General features: G+C 50.8%; 1 protein-coding gene across 1 annotated transcript in view; it reads left to right on the plus strand.

Annotated features, from left to right (window-relative positions):
* The first annotated feature begins 932 nt into the window (after positions 1–932).
* TMEM121 (transmembrane protein 121) overlaps positions 933–16,612 on the plus strand; it is a 43,535-nt gene continuing 27,855 nt past the window's right edge. Inside the window, exon 1 of the mRNA XM_062616295.1 lies at positions 933–1,017. The gene's annotated coding sequence lies outside the window, so the exon portion shown is untranslated. The remainder of the gene's footprint in view (positions 1,018–16,612) is intronic.

Consider the following 16,612-nt stretch of genomic DNA (forward strand, 5'->3'; position numbering starts at 1 on the left):
TACTTATGGCAGGATGCTTTCAGTGCTGTCGGGGTCAGAGCTGCCACAGCAGTGCTGCTGCTGAAGCACTGTACCCGTGGCTGGGCAGGGCTGGGGGAGGTAGGAAGGCATGAGCAGGAGGGGGACTGAAAAATTGATACTGAGACAGGGCATGTGCCTGGCCTGGGCTCCCCATGGGATGGTGCGGGACCTCTGCTATGGGGTGACAGGCTACGGGGTGTGGGAAAAGACTGGGCAGCCCCTTCTCATCTTCCAGCAGAGCAGCTTGGCTACCCCCGGGGCACAGGAGAATGGCTGAAGGACAGCGTGCTGGGCTCTGATCAGAGCTCCCCAGGATGGTGACAGGGAATCCTGGCCTATGGCATTAAGATCAGCCCCAGGGGCTGGGGCTGAGGACTCCGGGGCTCTAGGACTCACTGTACCCTCCCTTGATGGGGATGGAGACGGTGGGATGGAGGGAGGTATTCCGGACTCTGAAGCGACACGCTTTTAGGTCGCTGGGATGCGGACAGGAGTCCCGAGGTCTGGGACCAATCCCAGCGCCCAGCTGCAAGGGGACGGGATCCCGGAGGACGGGCTGCTCCCGGGTGCTAGGAAGGGGGATGGGGGTCCCCGGCCGCAGGACGGCTGTGAAGGAACCTCCACCGCCCGGGAACGCGGGTCCCGGGGGACGCGGCTCCTCACGGGTCCTGCGGACACAGTGGCGGGCTCGGGGGGGCCCCCCTTCCCCTCCGCCCGACACCGCACCGCCCCGCCGCCCGCCCCCAGCGCGCCTCCCGCGGACGGCGGAGCGCGGCGCGGGGCCGCGGGACCAGCTCCGGGGCGGCGAGAGGCGGCTGGCGGCGGGGAGGGGGCGGTGGGCAGCGCGGCGGGGGCGGTGGGCGCTGCAGGGCTGAGCGGCGGGCGGGCGGGGCTCCGCGGCCCCCCCGAGGGGGGGGCACCCGCCCGCCCGCCCGGCGCCGCACCCGGCACACGGATTTACAGCGCGGACCGCAGCCTCCGGAGCGGCTCCAGCAGGTAAGGCACGGCCGGCAGCACCGGGGGTCCCCGCCGATACCCAGCCCCTGGCGTGGCTCCGAACAGCCCCGCGTTGCCTTAGCGCCTCACCGGGCTCCGGACGCGGCACAAGTTTCCCCCGTTGCGGTCCCACCGGGCACCGTTTCCCTCCTCCCCCCTTCCCCCCACCTCCACTCCGCCATCGGATGCTGCAGGGATGGGGCTGCCCCGGGCTGCTCCCCGCCGCCGGCCGCTCTCCCTCCCCTCCGCTCCCCGCTGTGCCCTATTCCCCCCGACCCACCCCGGGCGGGGCAACGACAGGGGCCGGGGTCCCGCTCGGGCAGGGCCGCGCGGGGTGCCGGGGGACTGCGGCCAACGCGGTCCCCAGAAGGAGGGTCTGCGGCCGGGTCGCGGGGGGAAGCAGAGCCAGCTGCTTGGGATGATGCGGGAGAAACCTCTCTTGCTTCTGGATCAAACTTGGCTACGGTAAACCTGCTCTTAGCCCGGGAGCTCCTGGCCAGGACCTGTGGGACGGGGTGTCCCCGAAGGGCATACCCGAGCCTCCCGACCCTCGGGATGCCGGTGTCGTCCCGATCGCAGGGATGCTCTCCAGCTAGGCCTCAGCCGAAGGATGCGAGAACAGTGCTTGATCTCTTTCCTCTGGGAATGCGAACTCTCTCCAGCCCTCCTCGCAGCAGGGCTGAATGCCGTGATGCTCGCTTTGCGGGCAGGGGATGCTCCCGGTCTCTGAGTTGGAAACCCTGCCTCTTTGCAGCCGACCTCAGATAGCGAGAGCCGGAGAGAAAGCACAGCCCGGGGGTCACTGCACTCCCCGGGGCACTGTGAGAGGGGCTCGGCTCTACCCTGGGGATAGTGACCGTGTTCTGAGTGGGATCTTTCCCTCTCCTACACCCTAGCAAAGGTGCTGCTCTCCCACAGGCTAGATGTAAACAGGAGTACTGCTGGGGGTCCCGCCCTGCCTCTCTGGAGCTCTCAGGTGGCTTTTACTTGGAGTGGGGGGTCTTTCCTGCACCTGGAATATCCGAGTTTTGCAGCCTTTTCCACTGTTTTCTTGCATGGTGGCAGTGTCTCCATCGCTGGGCAGCCAGGCTGTGCAGCTGAACTGTGACTTCCCGTGGGTGTCGGGTATTGATCCGTGTGTGTGGGAATCGTGCTCAGGCTAGCACATCACCTGGAGAGCCTGATCTGATGATCCCAAGCTGGAGCAGGGAGATCCCGAGTCCTCACTCCAGACATGCCATTGTCATACTTATTGTTAGGCAGTGAGACAGCTGACATAAGGCTTTAGGTGCACCATGGCGGTTATGTCAGGAATCTAGATGTCTCTTTAGTTGTGAGCTGCCTTCTCCTGGGCCTGCTGTAATGCCCAGTCCCAGTACCATCCCCTTGCCATCTCCTGAGCTTGTTGGCCCAACATATCCAGGGTAGCTCCTTGATCTGCCAGTGCTGACACTGTGCTGGGCTGCATTCAGGCTGCAGGATGTCCACCTCTGGCTGCACACCTCAGGTGGAACTTGTCTTCTCCCCTGGTTGCCTGTTGGGTGTAAAGGGTGCCCTGGGTTCATCTGCAGAAGTGGATGTGAATGGGAGACTGGTGACTGCATGCAAAATAGTCTGCCAGAAATCCCCTTCCTCTGAGCATCACCAACATAAGATGAAATAAGCACAGATCCTGCAATTTTAGGGCTCTCTACAGGTTTTGCTGCAACCAACAGTAGACCCTGCTGTATTTTTTTTTTCTTTTTTATTATTTCCCAACACAAAGCTTTTCCTGTCAGAATGAAAGCAGAGGTTTGTCTGCCTAAGCCAGTTACAGAAAAACATCTCAGGTTGAGACACTAGCAACACGAGGATCTCCAGCCCTGTCCCATTTACCTCTGTGGCTTCAGGGGCTGCCTGAGCATAACTGTTCTTAAACTCCCGTGCACCTGGCAGGGTTTCTGCCAGAGAGGTGTCCCCCTGCTCCCTTTAAAAAATAGCAAGGGGAATAAACAGAGAGCACTGTGAAAGTGCTGGAGGAGGGTTTCAAAGCGGTGGGCTGAGGAAGCAAGCGTGTCTTGGCACAGCGTTGCAGTTGGAGCTCTCATCTGGAGCCGAGTCCCTCATGCTGCGTTCCCATGTCCCCATCTGGCTCTGGGCACACTGTTGTGTGCTGCAGGTGCTCTGAGGAGCTCTTCAAACAGTGGAGGATCTGGGCCCCAGCTCCTCTGCTGCCTTGCTGTGAAAAGGTGGGGATAGCCCCTAGGAGTGCTGTGTACACGTACCAACCTGGGAGACAGCCTTGCTTATTCACTTATTTAGCACCTACATCCAGAGAGAGAGTGTTTTCCTGTGCCTGTTTTTCTGCTTTAACAAACTGATAGGTTGCTGTAGGCTCAGGGTCGTCCATCCGTGTCCCCTCCCTGTGCACAGGGGTACAGAGCAAGGCTGTGCTGGCCCTAAGAGCCACAGCAGGGCTCTGCTGAATCACAGCCACCTGAATGCTCCCTCTGCCTTCGCAGGTTCCTTCTGGTGCTCTGACAAGTAGCTCCATGTGTAAACGGGGATTTATTCAAGACTCCTGGGAGGAGCAGCTGGCAACGGAATAGCTCTGTGGCAAAAAACGTGTGTGTGCATGTGTGTGTGTGTGAACTCCAGTCTAAACGGAAGAGGGAAAACATCCAGAGTTACAGAACTAATGCAAATGGAGTTGGCATTCATCTCTCCCTGCAGCATCCTTTGTGGAAGGCATTTGCATTTCCCCAAAGTCAGTTCCTCCCTACCTGTCCCTTAAGCAAATCCATTGCTGTGGAGCAGTTTTACAATGTGACGTGTGGTTCTCCAGATCTGGAAAGAGATGAAATCAAAATATTTGAGAAGCAAAGCTCTTATTTTAAGGTAGTAACTCTGGACATGGCAGAGGTTTGGCTACGGACTGCGGTGTGCCTCACTATTGATTGCAAGGCTGGGATCCCCTCCCTGAGGGAGGGGATCAGAGTGGCTCACACATGCCTCTGACCTGAGCACAGCTCTGGGATGCCACCAGGAGCATCCATTTGCTCCTGGAAATGGATGCTCAGAGTGGTCCTGCATCACGGGAGACCCCTATGGCTCCCATCTAACAACCACCTGCCCTGGGGTCCCCGAGTGTTCTCTTCCCTCTAGCTCCAGTGGTGTGGGGGGCTGCTGGGCCTGGTGTCTGCAAACAGTGCCAGGGTGGACTGCTGCCATTTTGGAGGGAGCCTCCAGTTCAGCAGAGATACAAACAAATCAGGATTTCAAGAGCAATCTAGCAATAGCTATTAGCTATGCTAGAAGGATTAACAGCTCTGCAGGACTCATCAAGTGTTTAAAACATAACTCAAGCTTCAAAGGCAGCTCTTATAGGCTCACATTTTCACTTCAAGTAACTCTGAGAATTCCTATTGAACTTAATTAAAACATCCACTAGGCTCCTTAAAAAAAACAACTCGAAGGTTTTTTTTTCTTAAGCACCAAGCCATTTTGAAGACAGAAGTTCACAGAGAAGTATGCAGATGTCTTTCTTAAAGAATCACCTTTGTGAAAGTCTCCTATCCCCAGACCACTGTGTCTGATTAATCTTAAGCTTTCCAATGAGGATATAAATAGGGGGGTTTGGTGTGTTGTTTTGGTTTTGTTTTGGTTTGGTTTTTTTTCTTCCCCTGGCTAGGGACCACAGAAGAAAGATGAAAAAGTGTGAAATGCTTTGTAGAGAAAGTTAGACAAGAGGGTGGGGGAGTGTCAAAACCAAACCTATAATAGGAAACAAGCCACTGAAATGCTGGTGAAAGTACCTTTCATCTTGAAGGCTCCAAAGTGCTGTGCAGTGCATGAATGCACACAAGAACTGGGAAATAATTGACAACAACTACTGTCATAAGATGAAGTCACCAGCTTTGCTGGCAGTGGAGTCACCTCAGGCAGGTCACCAGCTCACTTGCCATTGGCCCCTGATTGCTTGCTCTTGGATTTGTCCCCGGTGTTACGAGCTGGCTCAGCCAAGCTGTTCTGCAAGACCACAGGCCAAAGTGTCAGATGCTACACTTGTGTGACACTTCTGTGAGGGCGTCTGGTCCTGAGCTAGCCTGGCATGGCTGAGGTGTGATAGTGATAATCAGCCCTTTCCTTGGCTCTCCCCCTTGTCTGCTTGGTCCTGGGCAGCATTGCCATCATCTTACACACGGTCATGATTTAATTCTTCTCCCCCGTGACATGCCCAGTCTTGGTGATGCTGGGTCATCCCCAGGCATATATCCTCCCTGACCACTCTCACGCCCATCTGTCTGCCTCAGAGGCCTTAGTTATTTCAAGTGCCCTGGGGAAACTTGAAATGGGTAGAAAAGCTCCCTCTGTATGAGGTATAACTTGGGTGGTGTCACTGGAGCTATGGGTGCATTAAACACATTATTTAAATTTAGTAAATGCTTCTTTGATATGCAGAGAGGCCTTGAACATTTAGGATTTCATCCATTATGTTAATTTTGTTTGGTTTGATCAATAATGAATTAACATCTTCCAGAAAAGGATTAAACAGCTGCTGCCTTTCCTCTTGTTTACAGGTGAGTTTAATTTCTTCCTCCTCAAGCTGTCCTGTGTGGCCAGAGGGTGCCTGGAAGGGTAGTGCTGAGAAGTCCCATCAGGAGCAGAGTTGCTCCCATTGCATCTTGTGAGATTTGCAGCACACCTCACCTCTTTCCTTCCCACCTGGCCATTTTCTTCCGGCAGATTGTAGGACTTGAGCGTATAGCCTCCTGCCCCTGGATATCCTCTGAGCTGCCCCTGGGGACGTGCCATGCACCGATGCTGAGGACAGCGAGCTGCAGTCATGTAGGGCTGGTGGCTTGGGAAGGTGTGTAGCACAGACTACATACCCATGTGCTCAGTGCATGGATGGGATGTGAAATGTAGGAATTAGGTGGTAGACAGGGTTTTTACATCAAATGTTTATAGCACCTTCTTCACTTTGTGTCTAGACATAGCTATAAACGAGGGAGAGGGCTATTACCTAGGAATAAAACTACTGAAACCAGCCCTGGAGAGCTTGTCACTGTATTTCCAAGAAACTGGGAGATTCCTTATGATTAATGTAACAATATTGAAGGCTATAAACTCACCACGGTTGGTGGGGTCAGGGGACACACAATGTATCTGCCACTTGCAGCTTAGACTAAGCATTTAACTACAGTCCCTCACCCTCCCCGGCCATTCCTAGGACTGCCGTTTGCTTGCAGATCATGGGTTCGGTTCAACTGACTCCACCAATTGCAATGGTGTAATAAAACAGCCCGGCGATTGCTGAGGTGTAATTTCTTATTGCAGTGTGAACCAATGGTGATGCGGAGGAGAGGAGAGGCTGTGAGCAAAGCCTGGACTGTGAGCTCACTGGGAAACTCTGCCTTCACGCATCCTAACTCCAGGCAGGGAAAGCAGGAGCTCTGCTGTGTGCATGGACACCACTGTGGCACACGCTGTGGTGCCGGTTGTGTCTCTGTGGTAGTGTAGTGTGGGGCTTCAGGTGCCTGTGCGGATGAGAAATGCCTGGGATCTGAACCCAGAACCCCCAGTCCCCATCCCAGGCCTGATGCACAAGGTCATGCCCCATAAACACTGGTAGGAGAAGTTGGACTGCAGGGCTGTCTTTTTTTTTTTTTTTTTTTTTTCTTGTGCAAATTCTTTTCTCTGATCTCTGCTTCTACCACATCCAGCACAGTGGGGTCTCAGTCTCTGCCTAAGGCTTTGCAATGCTGTTATAGCACCGGCAAAAGTAAAAAACAAGAGGATGGACTCCCTGGAAAAATACCATGAAGCAAGCCACTGATGCTCTTGACAGTGTCCACAGCAAGAGCACAAACATTTACCCTCAGCTAAGAGGAACGTACGTGTGCTAGTCTGAATGATGGTCAGGGGATGTCTCTTCTGAGCCCTGAATTGAAGTGCTGTCATTAGAGGATTAAAGAAGGGGAGGGAAAGGGTCATCCTAAAGATTGGGACCTAATGGGACCTACTAGCCCCTGGCTGACCTGTCTTCAGAGGGAGCAAGGACAGGAAGGAGCAGCAGCATGCTTGGCTGGTGCAGGAGGCAGCAGATGGGAAATTTAGGGTCAACACATTTGTGTCTGCAGGAGATGCTCTCCAAGTTAGGTTTCCTCCCCAAAGTTAGATTTTCTCCTCCAGGTTAGGTTTCCTCCCCAGATTGAGCACCATGTCCAGGCTTTGTCTCTCCTGGGAATTTTCTTGTGCCATGCTTTGAAGATTAGGAAGCACTTGGGTAATATGGGCCTCCTAAGTACCTAAGATCTATTAAAAGCTGCTCTCATTTGACTCTATAAAGAATGCCGTTGGGAATACAGCGGTGCTTCTTGGATGTGGGTAAATATTGGCCTCAAATGAAGTCGCTGATAATGGGAGATAAGTTATCAACAGCTGTTTAACCTAATATTACTTCCATACAAGATAACACTGAGCTTTTTAAAGAGGTTAATAACTAGATGCAGAATTCATCACTGCATACAAAGACACCTGACGAACTGCAGCCTTAATTTTTCCCCTGGAGCTTTATTACAGCTGAAGGAGCACGTAGCAGGGAAATGTGCAGGCGGGTCAGGCCTAAGCCAGCATCCTGTTGATGCCAAGGGCGAAGGTGATCCTGCTGAGAACATGGCTCTGTGCAGTGACCGGGGGGACAAATGTGTTTCCCTGCAGGTTTAGTTTCTTCAGATCAGAGGGGCTGGGATGGTGTCGTTGTGTGGTTATATTAGTAGAGCTCTTGCTGTGCTAATCAGGCTTGAATCTCTGTGCTGAGCAATGCCTGCATTGCACATCCAAGTACAACAACCACAGAGCTAAGTGTAAAGGAAGGTAGGTTATACCTGGCATTACTACAAAATATTTGGGTGGTGGCGTCAAAACACAAAGTGTGCATCAGTTGTAGATCACAGGATCCCCACAAAAGGGAGCACAACCTATACTATACAAGGTTGTGATCCACAGTTATGGGTGTATTTTCTGCACTGTCTTAGGTGGCGTCTGGTCTCTATAACAGCTGTTACAGCCTGTTGTTGGACCTGTAATTCCACAGGGTTTTTAGAAAGAGCAGGCTGGCAGGGGACAGACGCACTCACTGAGATTGGAAAGGCTCTGGTTGTGAGCAGTGCTTGGCTCTGCAGCCAGCCACACACACAACTCTTAATCCACAGAAGGGCTTCTCCCCAGTATTACCCAAATCATAGGATTATAGAATCAACTCATTTGGAAAAAACCTTTAAGATATCATCAAGTCCGAAGTGTAGAGCTGAGGCAGAAGAGATGTCTCCAGCCATCTCCCCACTGCCGTGATGTAGGACTGTGCCAACTATTTTAATTTTGCTCCTCTTACTTGATCCTGGCCGTGGATAGTGTAACTTTTCAGCGTTCAGCTTCTCAAGTCAGAGCCATCTGCCAAGGGAAGGGCTAGCGTGTGATGTAAAGGGAATGGACCACTGCCTGGCTTCCTCTGCCTGCTGGAGCCACAGGGCTTCTCGATGCTTCCTCTGAGAATCAGGCGGACACGAGGTCACTGATGTTAATGCCTGGCTGGGACACGCCTTGGATGTCTCTGAAGACACTGATCAGCTCAACTGAGCCCTTGGTGGAGGCTCCTGGCAGGAGCTGGGTTGGCTTTTAGTGCTCCTGGCTCCCATCCCCTGCTTTATCCAGCAGACCACGCTGCTGCTCATCAAAGCTGGCTGCAGATGCTAGGGATGGCAGCTGTAGTCCTATTGATCCCTGTGGGGATGATGAGCCCAAATGAAGACCCTTGGGAAATCAGCACAGAATATGAAAATCTGGCTGCAAAGCAGAGGCTTGGACTGTGACAGCTCTGCAGATAAACCCGTGTGAGAGCCCAGCTGTGCAAAGCATCTACAGAGAGCCTCCTTTGAATGCGAGTTTGATGCTTGGGATACATAAGAAAATCTCCATCCCTTCTCATAAGACCATCACATCTTTTCCTTCTCTCAGAGGAAGTGTCTGGAAGCAGATCCAGGGGATCTGGAGGGGATAAGTCCTTCGTTCCCCTGGAGCCAAGAGGTCCTCCCTCAGGTTGTGAGGCTGGAGGGGGCAAACAGACAAGCATCTCGAAACATGCTCTCTCCAAACCTCCCATGGTCTCAGGGCCAGGAGGAGGGTCAGAGTAACACTGTGGCCCCAGAATGAGAGGTCTCTCCATTTGCTACCACTCCAATGGCTGTTACACAAGTAGATGGGAACATGTGCATTTGCAGGCCACGCTGCACTCCTGGCATTTAAACCTTGTCTATTGAAATAGCTGGGCAACAGGGCTGTGTGCACCTGAAGACACTTTGGCCTTGCTCATGTGGGTAGCAGAAAACTGCTGCACTACCCAGCATGTTACAGCCTCTGGGTAGTTGCTTTTGGGCTTACCACATGAAACGGTTCACAGCGTTACCTGCTTAGGCGAGCACATCTCTGGGGTTTTGCTCATAACTTCAGTTCAGAAGAAAGCTGCTATTATTAATCCTTGAATGTGGCTGCTTTTTCCCACTTGAAGGATTTCAGCTGAACCTTTTCCCCCTGTGGTGTTTGCAAACCATGCAGCGTGTGAACATGCCCTCGCCCTTCCCATACACCAGGCTGAGCAAGATAGCAAATCCCAGGTCCCTGGCTGTCCTTAGCAATTAGCAGACAGCTCAGGCTGCTGGCTGCCCCTGCCCTGGGATGGCTTTTCTGTTCCCTGTGGGTTCATTTCTGCAGCAGCAGCAGAGCTGGGCAACTTAGGTTAGCTTGTCTATAGCCACCCCCTGCCCTTGCACATTATTTACATTGCAAGGTTAAAGTGTAGTCTGATAGAAGCTTTATTATTAAAGATCCTGAGTTCTTGTGTTATTAAAGTTAGGACACCCTTGGTTAACCCCTGTGGACTTGCCTGCATTTAGAAAGTGCAGGAGATTCCTGGCAGCATGCAAGAGATTTCCTTGTGCTAAGGCTGGGTAAGCTCTGCGTCCAAGCAACTGCTCCCTGCTGCTGAATGTAACCCTGTGTTTCTCTTCCAGAGCTGGATTTTAAGCTCCTTCTGCAGTTTACCTCTGTAAGCAAGATCCAGGCTGGCAACAGCTTCCCTGGCTTTCTGCATTTCCAGAACCTGCTGCACAGCGGTTCTGTGTGTCAGCACCACCCTTTGCCTCACACAGGCCGCTTGCCTGCACTTTGGCTTCCCAATCTGCTGGTACCACGCACCAGTGGTGCTAATGAAGCTTTGATTGCTGCTACACATCCTTTTCCTGGGCAGCTTCCACATAATTAATTTACCTGTGCAGCAATTTGCTCCTATTTTAGAGCTTTCTTTCAAGCCCTTTGCAAAATATCCAGCTTCTGGTTTGTTCTTGTTTGAATTCTCTTGATGTACCTTAAATTTCAGTGAGTGTGGCTGCTGATTTTCAGTGTGTGGCACAGCAGTGGCTCCCCTGGAAGGGAAATTTGTACTTTCCACTCCTTCCGTCACTTCTGCAGTTACAGTAATGCAATCAGTGCATCAGTTCTAATTTCATTGATAGAAATCAGTCTCATGTTTTCTTTGGTTTCTCCTTTGATTTTTTTAGCTTTTCTGGTCCTCCCGTGTTCTCTGCACCTATGCAACTCATACAACCTAATAGCCAGCACACTTTTTTTTTTGCCTCATAGTTTCACGTGCCCTTAGACTTTGGGCAGCGCTTGTTCCTCCCTGGCTCAGGATGGAGGTCATGGTGGAGCTTAATCACTTCTTAATTAATTCTGTCCTCCTGTGTAGCTGGCAGTGAAGCCTCGCAGTCCTACATGGATCTTGCCTAAATTCACGGGAACAGAGGATCATTGCTTTGAACTTCCTCTTCACACCCAAGTCTAGCAGGGGGAGTACGGGAAATTTATAGTTGTAACAGAATTTTGCAGAGTTGCCCTGCACATGATTTCCTTGGCAAAGGCAAGATAAAATCATGCAGGGAAGAGGGAAGAAAGAGTACTGGAAAATGCAGCAGACATCAAAGGAGAAAATGCTGAAGGAGAGGAGAGAACTGGCACCCTTAATGTGAATTTGTGGGGAATTTATAAACCTAAAGTCAAATAATCGTAGGGCTTGGGTAGTTTAGGTCACATTACTGGGACTCATTGCTCTTCATTAACCTTCCAGGCCCCCAGGTTCGTGTCTCAGCTCAACATCAATCCTCAGCCAATCAGAACTTTCCTTGTCTGAAAAATTGCTGGAAAATTGGGTTTTCAAGGGACTGAATGTGATTTTATGAGGCACTTGACTTCCTCAATGCTGTTAAATCATTCAGGATCAAAAATTTGAAAATGGATGTTTGGGCCTGAAATCCAGTACTGGGCTCCAGCAGAAAAGAGCTGAAAAAATGCTCCTGCATTTACTTGTAAGTGTGGAGTCTGTGTTTTCCCCCAGAATCTATGGGGGCTTTCTTCCCCCTGCCTCCCAAAAGAGGTGGAGCAGGATCCGGGCACTGCCTTGCCTGGAGGGCAACATAGAAAGCAACTTTTAATTATTTCCACAGTAAATAACCTCATTTTTCAGCTGTCTCTGCTGGGGATGCTCTCCCCTGGCTCATTGGTAGAGGAGTGTGCAGGAAAAGAGTAAGAAAAATGCCATCCAGCTGGGAAGGACAGCCAGTTCAAGCAGCTCTGGGATGAGGGCTGTCCATCATGGTTGTTTATTTGGTTGGGAGAAAAAGTGGAAGCAGGTCCAGAGAGTGAGAGAGGCTTTCCTGGAATGGGACTTACCAGGGGCCATGAGACACAAGCAATGGAAGCCCTGGGTCTGCTGTTTTATTTCTGCCTCCCTCCTCTGGAATATAGGAATTATTGCTGGAATGACAGAGGTATCAGGTGAAAACCGCTGAATGAGACATTACTTACGGTAGATGCTGTGTGAGGAGTGCCTGTCTTGGAAGATGTGGTGGAAGCATGGGTAATCAGCCTGGCTGCAGGCAGTGGCTGAGTTCAGATCAGCTGTGGGTGCTAATGCCACCAAGGCACCCCAATGGCTTTTGGTTCCACAGTGGCCTCCTACAAAATTCATAGTGCAGGGTGGCTGACAGCACTTTTGCATTACATTCACAGCAGAGTGACCTGCTGAGATCGAGTTATAGCCAAAATGTACGCAATCAATGTTCTTGTAACATCCCAGAAGCTCGGTGGGACTCTGTGACTGAGTGTTTGCCCAATGCATGCAGCTGGGGGAATTAAGGGTCCCTCCTAAAACTTGTAGCCTGGTGTTGTGCTGGTACTCAGCACTGAATGAGGTGAGCTGTGCTCATCTCCTGTGGCATGCGAGGACTTTAGTGGATGTTACTGTAAAGATCATGGTGGACCCTGCAGTGATATCAGCAAGTACAAATGCAAAATCCCACTAGTAGCTTCTACTGGTTTTCTGCGTCATGTTACCTGGTTTAATAGAAATCGTCTGCAAGCCATTACTGGGCTGGGTTTCATTGTCAGCCAGCTGTCAAACTTAATTGGGTTGTCCTGTAAAACATCTTGCATATAAGTAAATCAGAAAGAGTGGGACCCATAAAAAGGCCAGCATTCAGCATGTTCATGTTATTTATAGGCTGCTTTGTGGTGCTCATCACCATGGCAGCTATGAAGGTCAATGCTGACAGTTGTAAGGAAATGCCACATGTCTTAAAAAAGCCACGTGTATGTAATAAAGTGGGGATTACACATTCTGCTGGAGCTGGGAGGCAAGGGATATGGTGTCCTGCAGGGCTTCCCAGGTGCTGAGTCCTGCCATCTCCCTGGAAAACTGGGAATAAAACTCAGTTCCTGTTCTCTGTGTCCTCCACACTGGGGATGAACCAAAGTTCCATAGTTCCTTCTTCCAGCTTGAGTGTTCATTGCCAGTTTATCCTCATCTCTTTTTGTGACAGCACTGTCCTTTGGCTTAAACAGCTCTACTCCCTCTGGCATCTCTGGCCCTGCTGCATTTGGCAGTGTTGGTCCCGCCTTGCAACCTCAGCCAGGTGCATTCCTGGGCTGGCTGGAGCTGCCAACAGGACCTGTTGAAACTGAGGCCAAAGGTCCCAAAAGCACCCACGTGGAGGAGGCTGGAGATCACTTCATCCAGTTTCTCCTCTTCAGGGTGAAGCCCTCATTCACCAGCCTGTTTTTCTAACTATACTGAAGCCAGTGGTGACTGCTCACTCCAAGCTTTTTTTCTACAGCTGGCTTTTTTTAATGTCCTTTCAACTTAAAAAGCAAACAAAAGCAGCATCTCTTCATGTCAGTGTGATTGGCAGGTAGAAAGTCTGCACCAGCCACATCCAAGCAGAATCAATTTGAGCATCTGCACCTCAGTCTCTGCCTGGAAAGCAGCCTCTTACAACATGGTATCAGCCCTAGCAGTATTGCTGTCTCCAGCAGCATTGCTCCAAAATGACTCCCAGGGAGATGTATAGCAAAGCCTCAATGTGATCCTTTTATTCCAAAACTACCTGGTTTCTCAGCCCATGCCAATGATCCTGATTCCTCCGTACACCTGGTCAGACTCTTCCTTCAGTGGATACATCTCTATCTTCTTGTTTACATCAAACTGTTTCTTTCCTTCAGGATGTTACAGCTCATCCCTGACCCTAGAAATCCAGGACTCTTAAACCAGTCCTTCGTAGTTACCTCTCATTGTGAGAAAAGCTTTCTATAAACCCAAACCTTCCTTCTCCTGAGCTAGCTGTTTTCCATCTTTTGTCAGGAGTTTTTTCTTTAAGGGCTGGTGGAGGTCTTTTGAAGAGGGCTGTTTCTCAGCAGCATCCCTGGTGCATGCAGTGCCTTTCCCATCATCCTTGATGCTTTGTAGCAGAAACCCGACTGTGCCCATTTTTCCCTCATGTGAGGATAAGCAGGTGCCTCTTCCCCTCCTATTCGTGTCTCCTTTCCTTGCTCCCTGTGAGCAGCCTTAATTCCCTGGCTTCTGTTGGTGATGGACCTTTTGTTTCCATGAAATAAGCGCTGTAACTCCACAACAGCCACCCATGGGCTTTGGTTACTGCTCTCAACCCTGCACCTGAGCTGCAGCGGGGATGCATTCCTCACCATGTCGGGAAAGCTCCAGGGGACATAAAAGTCATTACTAAAATCACTGGTTCTGCCTATTGATTGTAACCATATCTCTATTCCTCCAGGAGCATGGGGTATCACAGGTATATGTTTGCAAGCATTCAATTTATGCCTTCTTAATAACAGTAAAGTGCCTTTGCCAAAGGCATTTGGTTAAAGAGCTGAAGTAAGTAACCTCACTGGGATCTTTTTCTGTGGAAAGGGGAGTCTTGAGCTGTTCTGGAGCTTCTATGTTATACTGCCGTCCTGTAGCTTATATGTTAGCTCCACTAACATTTACTGCCCTGCTGTTAGTTCCATGGATATGATGGGTCCTGCTTGTAGAAATGAGCCCTTTCATGAGGTAATGAGTGTTAGGCAGTTGATGCAAAGCTTTGGCTCCTACAACTCTGTTCAAGAGCTCTTCTTGCAGAGCAAATACATAGGTTCTCTTTTTGCTAAGACTTATATGCTTATTAAGCTTTCTGCAGCAGAAAAAAGATTGCAAGGCAATTCAACTTGCTAGCTAGGTCATGAATCCATGTCTATGTTATGGATGGCAATGATATGCACACACCCTCGGCTTTGCCCAGTCATATCAAGCAGTAGCACAAGTCAGGATGAAAATGAATCTTGATACCAACTACCCTACATGAAGCAAATACTTATTTTACATAAAACCTAATTTTAGAATGTCAGCACTGTAGCCGATCCACTTTATCTCACCATGACTTAGCATAATGACATACATACAGATGTATGCATATAGATATATAAATACATTCATTTGTAAACACACTCTTCCCCCTCCCGTTTTTTAGCTGAATGTAAGTGTCCCGAGAGCCAGCCCTTGCTCTTGCAGCAGGGAATCTCTCTGCACTGTAGCAATCCTCTTCCTTGCATGGGCACAGCAAAAGGATCATGGGCACCCAGCCCTGCCACGTTAACATGCAGTAAGCATTATTTCTTTGGGCAGCAACAGCTGGGAAATGCCAAAGCATGGCTTTAATGTTGACTGCCAGCATTGCTGGGATTAACACACTGCCCTGGGTAAAATGAAATGCTGATGGGCTTGGGGATGCTGGCAGAGGATGCTGCCTGTGGCCCTGCCTGTCTAGCCTGCTGCAGCTGGCCCCTGTTATAATGATCTCAGCTCTGGCAAAACAGCAGTGTCAAAATGTGCTGTAGTGTGGGATTAAACAGTTTGCATGCCCTTTGTCTGGTACTCACAGAGAGCGGGGAATGCCAGAGGTTTCCAGGGAATGCCTTGAAGGGATCAGGATGTGCTCAGGTTTTCAAGTGCTCTGGAAAAAGTATCAGAGAGCTTTGCTTTCCAGCAAATAAAGTACTTTTCAGCATTACATTTTCCTGCTTCCTCCTGTGCTGAGTGTCTTGAGTTCACTTATGTGGCTATATTAACTTTCACTTCACCTTTCAGTGGTGTTCCTTCCCCCTCTACTTTTTTGTATGCACAGCCACGGGACTGTTTTTTATGGGAAGGGTTTGGGTGTGCAGCAGTGGGATGGGGTCAGGAGAAGCTCATCTGGTTGCTCCCTGCCCACTTGGTGATTCACACAGAGGTCTGTACCAGCCAGCTCAAGAGAGGATGGGAGTCCTGGTGGCACCCCATAGACCAGAACTATGCTGGGGATCAAACAGCTGCTCCACATGATGCTTCTGCCTGCCTGGGTCCTTCAGGCCCCGTGGAGCACTGGGGAGGCTGGGGTGTGGGGCTGGTGGCCCCTATGGTTGCATTAAGAGCCTTGCAATCCTTGCCACCTAGGAAGCAGGCTCTTGTGTGGCTGCAGGAGGTTTTTGGCTTGCACTGGAAGCCAGCGTGAAGCATCTATCACTGGTAGCTGGAGAATAAGGCTCTGCATGTGAGCCAAGACAGTCTTGCAGGCTCAGAAGCCAGAAAGCAAAGTGAAAGGAATGGCTTTGGCTTCCTTTTTAAAGTATTGCCATGATCATGAAGCCGCTCATGAGAAAGCTGTTGTGGGAGGTTCCAATGCTTGGGACAAGCTGCCGATGCTTGTGTGAGGCCACATCAGAGTGTGGAGCAGCTCTGAAGAGAGAAACAAATGCCCATGCAGATGTGTAAGGCTATGTAGTTCCCAAGAAGCTGCAGGGAAGGGGCTGTGCTGGGGTGCTGTTCTCTCACTGAGGGGGAGAGGTCTGCCAGTGCCACCCTGAAAAGAACAGAGGTGCTGCCACCCTGAGAAGGTGCAGTCCTGCCTCTCTGCTGGAGGAGCGGAGCAGGTACAGGAGATGAAATGCCCTGCTGCTGTCTGCTTATTAGAAGAAAATGGTGTTTCCTGGCAGCACTACAGATCTGACATTTTGATCCATTGAAAGGCTTTCAAAATATAAATCAGGAGGAAGTGATCAAAGCCCCTGCTGGGGGGAGGAGGTTATCCTCCCCTCTGCTGCCTTCTCCTGGGGTGGGAGAGCCCAGTACCCCATGGCAGGGTGGATGTGGATGAGGGCTCCCACTGCGGCATTGGTTTGTGGGAAGGTTTTG

This window comes from Pezoporus occidentalis, unplaced genomic scaffold (genome assembly GCF_034315485.1).
Source record: "Pezoporus occidentalis ecotype Australia unplaced genomic scaffold, CSIRO_AGI_Poc_V1 ctg189, whole genome shotgun sequence".
NCBI lineage: Eukaryota > Metazoa > Chordata > Aves > Psittaciformes > Psittacidae > Pezoporus > Pezoporus occidentalis.